Here is a 6,926-nt window from a genome sequence, read left to right on the forward strand (position 1 = left end):
GAAACCCTACATAAGCAATCTCTGGAGGCCACAGTCACCATACTCCCAAAGCCTGGGAAAGATCCCCTTCTCTGCGGTAGCTATAGGCCAATCTCACTACTTAACGTAGATATAAAAATTTGGGCCAAACTACTAGCAACACGGCTGAGTCGCCTGCTCCCCAAACTCATTCACCCCGACCAATCTGGCTTTGTTCCTGGGAGGGAAGGGAACCACAATTCCTGTAGACTGATCACTGCAATACAGTGGGCCAAGAAGAAAAATCTCCCTTTAGCGCTTCTTAGTGTTGATGCGGAGAAGGCCTTCGACCGGGTGAGCTGGGATTTCATGAGAAGGACAATGTCGAGGTTTGGAATCCCGACAAGATTTCAGGAAGCTGTCATGTCCCTATATAAAGGCCCGAGCGCAAAAATCAGGGTCAACGGTACATTGTCTCCGTCCTTCCCCATCTGTAATGGGACGCGTCAGGGCTGCCCCCTATCTCCCGCCTTGTATATACTGGTCATGGAGACTCTCCTTCAGGCTATTAGGGAGCATGTAGATATTCGGGGGGTGAAAACAGGAGATAACGGTGCAGAATATATTAATGTGGCTTATGCCGACGATTTACTGATCATGGTCTCCAACCCGGTCGAGGCCTTCCCGCATCTTCTGAAGCTATTTGAGGAGTATGGTAGGCTTTCGAACTACAAAATGAATTATTCCAAGTCAGAAGCTTTAAATATTACTGCCCCGGCGAGCTCTATAGCCATTTTAAAAACCACTACGCCCTTCAAATGGCAACCCACATGTGTTTCCTATCTGGGGGTTAAGATCTCCGCGTCCACGGACGATCTATTTCGGCTCAATTATGCTCCCCTATTAACAGAGGTCCAAAAATTGCTTCAATCACTACGCCTCCCCTATTCCTCTTGGATGGGAAGGAAGAATATCTTAAAAGCGTTTGTCCTTCCAAAAATTATGTATATACTACAGATGTTGCCAATATTCCTACCTAACTCGTACTTTACAAAGCTCCGTAGGCTATTTGCGACTTACTTGTGGGGTGGGAAGAAGGCTAGGGCTCCTCACCAGAGGCTTGTACTGGGGCGTGGTCATGGAGGTATAGCACTGCCAGATGTCCAAACATACTATAGGGCCATACACCTGAAGAGGTGGTTGCAGCTCCACTCCCCTGCCTATCACACATTGGGCACGGAATTGGAACTAGTGCAGCTTACCCAACAGCAAAAAGCAGCTTTATGGGGTCAATCCAATGCATCACTGCACTCCTACGTGCTCCTAAAGGGCACCAGTTTGGTCATTAAACAGCTCAATAAGGCTCACGGGCTCCTACAGAACCCTCCCGGTGCGATGCCAGCAGACCTTATACCACACACTATCCAGTCTTCAGGTACTCTGGTCTCACAGATCTGGCACAGATTCAGAAGTTTTTCCGCAGCCGATTTTATAGGGAAAGTATGCGGCACCCTACCGGAACAACACCCACTCAGTCTGATTTGGAAGGCAGCTAACTTCCTAGACCTCATGTCTATAACGGCTGCTGGGAAACAGCTACTCACCCAGAAACCATGTGTACTGACCTCGACATGGTTCGAGAAGCTAGCGAGCCCTCCCTCCCCTCAACGCAAATTGATATCTAACATATATACGGCCTTGAATACGCCTCAGCGCCGCATAACCCCACAATATGTTCACACCTGGGCCAACGACCTTCAGACCACTTTCTCAGAGACGGATATTCTCCGCATGCACGCTCACTCGCATGGCTTCTCCCGCTGTGTGAAGATCCAGGAACATTCATATAAGGTTCTCACGCAGTGGTACCTTACCCCCAAACAACTATTTCTTAGTGGCTTGAGTGACCACGACAGGTGCTGGAGATGTGGAGAGGAGGGTGGCACTCTTCTTCACATTTTCTGGTCCTGTCCTAAAATAAGAGGATACTGGGATAACGTCTCCCGGATCATTAACGAAATTCTAAACATTAAACTGACATTATCCCCTCAACTGGTCCTTTTATGGCTCCCAACAAAGGACCTTTTGCCATCAAAGAACAAGCTTCCTACACACCTGATTCAAGCTGCACGCTTACTCATCCCCCAAAAGTGGCTGAGTGAAGACCCCCCTACAGTCTCTCAATGGTTAAACAAACTAGATCATATACACCGTATGGAAGAACTGGCAGGGTGGGAACTTAGGACACACGAGAAACATAAGAAGTTATGGGCCCCATGGGTTGAGTATAGGCGAGTGAATGGTACTTCAGCATCTTAGGGTTTTTTAGCAGATAACAACCTTATGATAGCCTCATAGTCGTGACAGACACATTAGCAGGAAAGGAAGAAGCCAACCATCTTCCTCTCTTTGGATCCATCACATGCACCTCAACTGCCTGGACCGTATCTGTCCAGTTCTAGGGACATTTTGTATCCCCCCCCCCCCCCCTTTATTAGTTTATGTTGACCTTACCTACCTCAGGTTATACTTTGATTGTCAATTGCCAATATTTCCTGACCTTGACATGGAAAATGCACCTTTTATATGTCTTTGCATCTGTCAATTGCGGATACGATTGTTCGCAACAATCTTGACATATACATCACTGTATGCGGTGCTTTTCTTGATGCTTTTCATATGTCTTAAGCATAATGTCTATGCATTTGTCATTTGCGGATATGATCGTTTGCAAGAATCTGGTTGTATACATCATTGTATGTTATGCTTTTCTTGATGCTTTTCAATAAAAAGACAATTGACAAAGAATATAACTACTATAATACTGCTCCTATGTACAAGAATATAACTCCTATAATACTGCTCCTATGTACAAGAATATAACTACTATAATACTGCCTCCTATATACAAGAATATAACTACTATAATACTGCTCCTATATACAAGAATATACCTACTATAATACTGCCTCCTATGTACAAGAATATAACTACTATAATACTGCCTCCTATGTACAAGAATATAACTACTTCAATACTGCCCCCTATATACAAGAATATAACTACTATAATACTGCCTCCTATGTACAAGAATATAACTACTATAATACTGCTCCTATGTACAGGAATATAACTACTATAATACTGCCTCCTATGTACAAGAATATAACTACTATAATACGGCTCCTATGTACAAGAATATAACTACTATAATACTGCCTCCTATGTACAAGAATATAACTACTATAATACTGCTCCTATGTACAAGAATATAACTACTATAATACTGCTCCTATGTACAGGAATATAACTACTATAATACTGCCTCCTATGTACAAGAATATAACTACTATAATACGGCTCCTATGTACAAGAATATAACTACTATAATACTGCCTCCTATGTACAAGAATATAACTACTATAATACTGCTCCTATGTACAGGAATATACCTACTATAATACCGCCCCTGTACAAAAATATAGAAAAATATTTCCACTGTAATAATACTCCCTAGTTAAATGAATATAACTGCTATAATGCTCCTCCCTGTGGAGATAAATATTTTTTGGAAGAAGTGAGTAGGAATCATACTCGTTACGTTTTGTTTCAGCAGAATCCTTTACCCTTGATTTAGTCCCAGTCATTATTTACCGCTCCCACCTTCTGATGGATGGGCACTCTCGCCTGCCCTATCATAACATTTTTTCCTAGGTTTGCATAGATCATTGTAGTCTTCGGTGGAGGTTTCTGTTGATAAGCATCGTCGGCGGTGATATGTGGTGACAGGACCAAATGTGCTTTGGCTGTGATTCAATCTAAGAATTAGAAGCTGTTGATTTTATTACCACTTTGTCAATATAGTTGATGTAGTGTTAATGACTGTGAATGGCCTAATGATCAGGCAGGGGCGAGGCGGCACTCATGGTAAGCACCGTCTCCTTTGATCTCCGGCATTGGGTAGAATGAATGCTGATTCAGTTAGTTTTTACTCGTTCATTCCTGAGTAGTCATGGAGCAAACATTTCATGATCAAACATCTTAATGTACTTCACTTGTCCATGAGGCAGAGTGCTTTAAATCAAGGCTATCTGCTCGTCACAGGCAATCCGCCCTGGCAGCGACGAACAGATGTTAATGCAGCTTCTAGCATCGCTGTGAAGGTGAGGTCAGTGCTCCATGGGAGACCCTGGTATTTATTCACCGCTCGGCCAGGCATTATGGACTCGGTTGCAAAACACCTAGAGGGACATTTATCAAATTTTCTAGGCCAGTTTTGTGGCGTAAAAATGTTGTAAGCAGTGTCGCATGCTACATACTGTGCAATTATTTTGCAACTTTTGGTGAAATGTTGCAACATTTCATGAGCTTTGCCACCTTTAAAAGTGGAGTGAATAATAGGTCTGGATTACAGATTAGGTTTTATGCAATCCCCTGGCATACTTTAACGGACAGTGGCGAAACCACTTCACACTTGCTCCAAATTTAATAAAACCAAGCTCCAGTGTAAGACCACATTCACATGACCATATATTTTGGTCCACGTCCAATCCACATTTTTTCTATTCTATGGTGTTGACGTGAATAATGCCGTTTGTATGTTGACCACATCCATGGGACCGTTCCGCAAATTAAGGGCCCACAGAAAGTGTCCGTATTATTTTTTTTAAACATTTTTATTTGAAAATCAACTCGTTAAATGTCTGCATTATTCCGTACACGGTAAAATAAAATATCTGGCATATTTTTCTTTTCCAGTACTGAGTTTTGTCCTAGGGGCTCAATACCGGAAAAGAACTGATCAGTTTTATCCCCATGCATTCTGAATGGAGAGCAATCCGTTCAGGAGGCATCAGAATGTCTTCGGTTCAGTCACGGCGTCTTGGACGGAGGGGTTGTGGGTTTTAGCCACCATTGCAACAAACACCTTTTAGCTGCAAGAAGACTCACATGTATTATTTGGGAGGCAGACTGCCCCTCAGGTTGCCAATGGAATAAAACCAAGTCCTGGGACAATGGGATTGACGGCTAAGACGTTTACTCCTTCCCAGTATGTCTTCGAGTTTGCCCATAACCATAGACCATGTAATAGGTCGGAGTTTGGGTGATGACATTTGGGACAGCTAGTAATTCTGTTTGCCTTCTGTAGATGGCGAGATTCATAAAATCCGTAGATTGCCCTATGCATTATTTTAAATTGGGTTACTCTCCATACTTCGTTAGGTATTGCCTTCCTAACCCTTCCCCAACCCTGAGAATTTTATCCTGCAGCTCCAGGATCTGCAGCAGTTTGCTCCAGGGTTTGAACAGAGAAACCAAGAGCTTGGGCATACCGTTCTCAATCCGAGTGTCACATCAGACAGAGAATGAGGGGTTGAAGTGTTTCCCTGAATAAGTAAGCCATATCGCGGAGGGGCAAATTCCTTTGAAATATCTAGGAGCCTTGGTTTTAGAAATCCCATTATTTGGAGGTATGCCAGAAATTGTGATAGAGCCAACACAAATTTGCTACACAGTTCCGAGAAGGTGAGGTACCTTTTCTCCGAGCCATGCCACAAAGAAAAAATATGGAACGCTTCACGAATTTACGTGTCATCCTTGCGCAGGGGCCATGCTAATCTTCTCTGTATCGTTCCAATTTTAGTCTATGTGCTGCCAAGCGAGTATCTGTATTTTGAAGATGAGCGATTTGCGGACTGAAAAACAGTGAATGGCAGCGGAGTGAAGATGAGCGAATAAATTCTAAACAAATCGGATTTGTCACCACCAATTTCACAAAAATTCTTCTGCCAAATGAATCCGTAATTTTGCCGATTCGCTTTGGACAAAACATGTAAAACGATGCCAACCATTTTCAGTACACTAGTGAGGGAGACAGGGCAGGGAGGATGAAGACAGAGGATCACATGACATTGGGAGGCCCCAGCTGGCGGGCTTGCGCAGAATACTTTGCAGGCAGCCAATGAGGAGGGAGTATACTGGCTGGTCTGTGAGGCTCTCAGCCACTGTTGTGGAAGGATGTGTCTGCCATGTTTTTGGCAGACACCAATTACAGACACAAGCCAGCCATATTAGGTTATTGCAGGGACAGTATAGGGACATACAGTATTTAGTTAGGTAAATTGAATTACTAGAGCATAGGGGCAGTTAGTGTGCTGGGATTGGGTGTCTTACAGTGACTGCAGCTGCTGTAGCTGTTCATGTCTTGCACTACCTGCACAAAAATCCTGCAGAAACATTTTACAAGACAGTTCTCTTTTTTTCTGTGCACGAGCCAGACATTTTTCTAAAAAAGTTGTTTGAAAGCTTCTACAGTTCATAACTGTTTTATAGGCCTAGTTCTAGCACCCCCAGCAGCATATATTTTGTTGCATACAATGCGCAAGTATGACTTTTTATTTCCCCAAATTAGTTGCAATTTGCTACTGTTTTCAAGTGCACAATTTGGCGCCTTTTAGTGCTTCAATTCCAGTGTACAGTGAGTTTGTATCACAGAATTTAAAATTTTTCCTGTATATATTAGTCAAAAAAGCCAAAATTTTGCTAACGTTTAATAAATGTGGGTGGCTGTAGCAGTGCAAACAGCAGTAACAGCTAGTAGGTACTATAAGTATGGCCAGGAGTATTAGTGTTAGCCTAGCGGTTCATGCCGGGCTAACTTTTTCATAACAATTAGTAGCAGGAGGCTTTAGTTCTCCCTCACTTCTGGTAGGCACCAGACGAAGAGGATGAGATTGTGGGCTGGATGGTTGACTTCTCCTCTCAGTCACTGCATAGTGATGTCAATGTAACCTCTGAGTATGACACTATGCCTTGAAGCCAAGGCTCACACATTCCTCCTTCTCCTTTTCCTTGATTCCCAAGGAAGCTTTTCAGTTGCATCCAGTGTTTGGACTGCCATGAAGAGAAGGTTCAAGTGCAAGTCAGAGACACTTGCAGCCACGGTGATGGTGGTAGAGACAGTGGTA

General features: G+C 43.2%; 1 non-coding gene across 1 annotated transcript; it reads right to left on the reverse strand.

The window, feature by feature from the left end:
• Positions 1 to 5,519: 5,519 nt before the first annotated feature.
• Positions 5,520 to 5,625, reverse strand: LOC122939743. Its single transcript, XR_006390164.1, has one exon. It is a non-coding gene; the product is annotated as a U6 spliceosomal RNA (small nuclear RNA).
• Positions 5,626 to 6,926: the final 1,301 nt, after the last annotated feature.

Source organism: Bufo gargarizans, chromosome 5 (assembly GCF_014858855.1).
Source record: "Bufo gargarizans isolate SCDJY-AF-19 chromosome 5, ASM1485885v1, whole genome shotgun sequence".
Taxonomy (NCBI): Eukaryota; Metazoa; Chordata; class Amphibia; order Anura; family Bufonidae; genus Bufo; species Bufo gargarizans.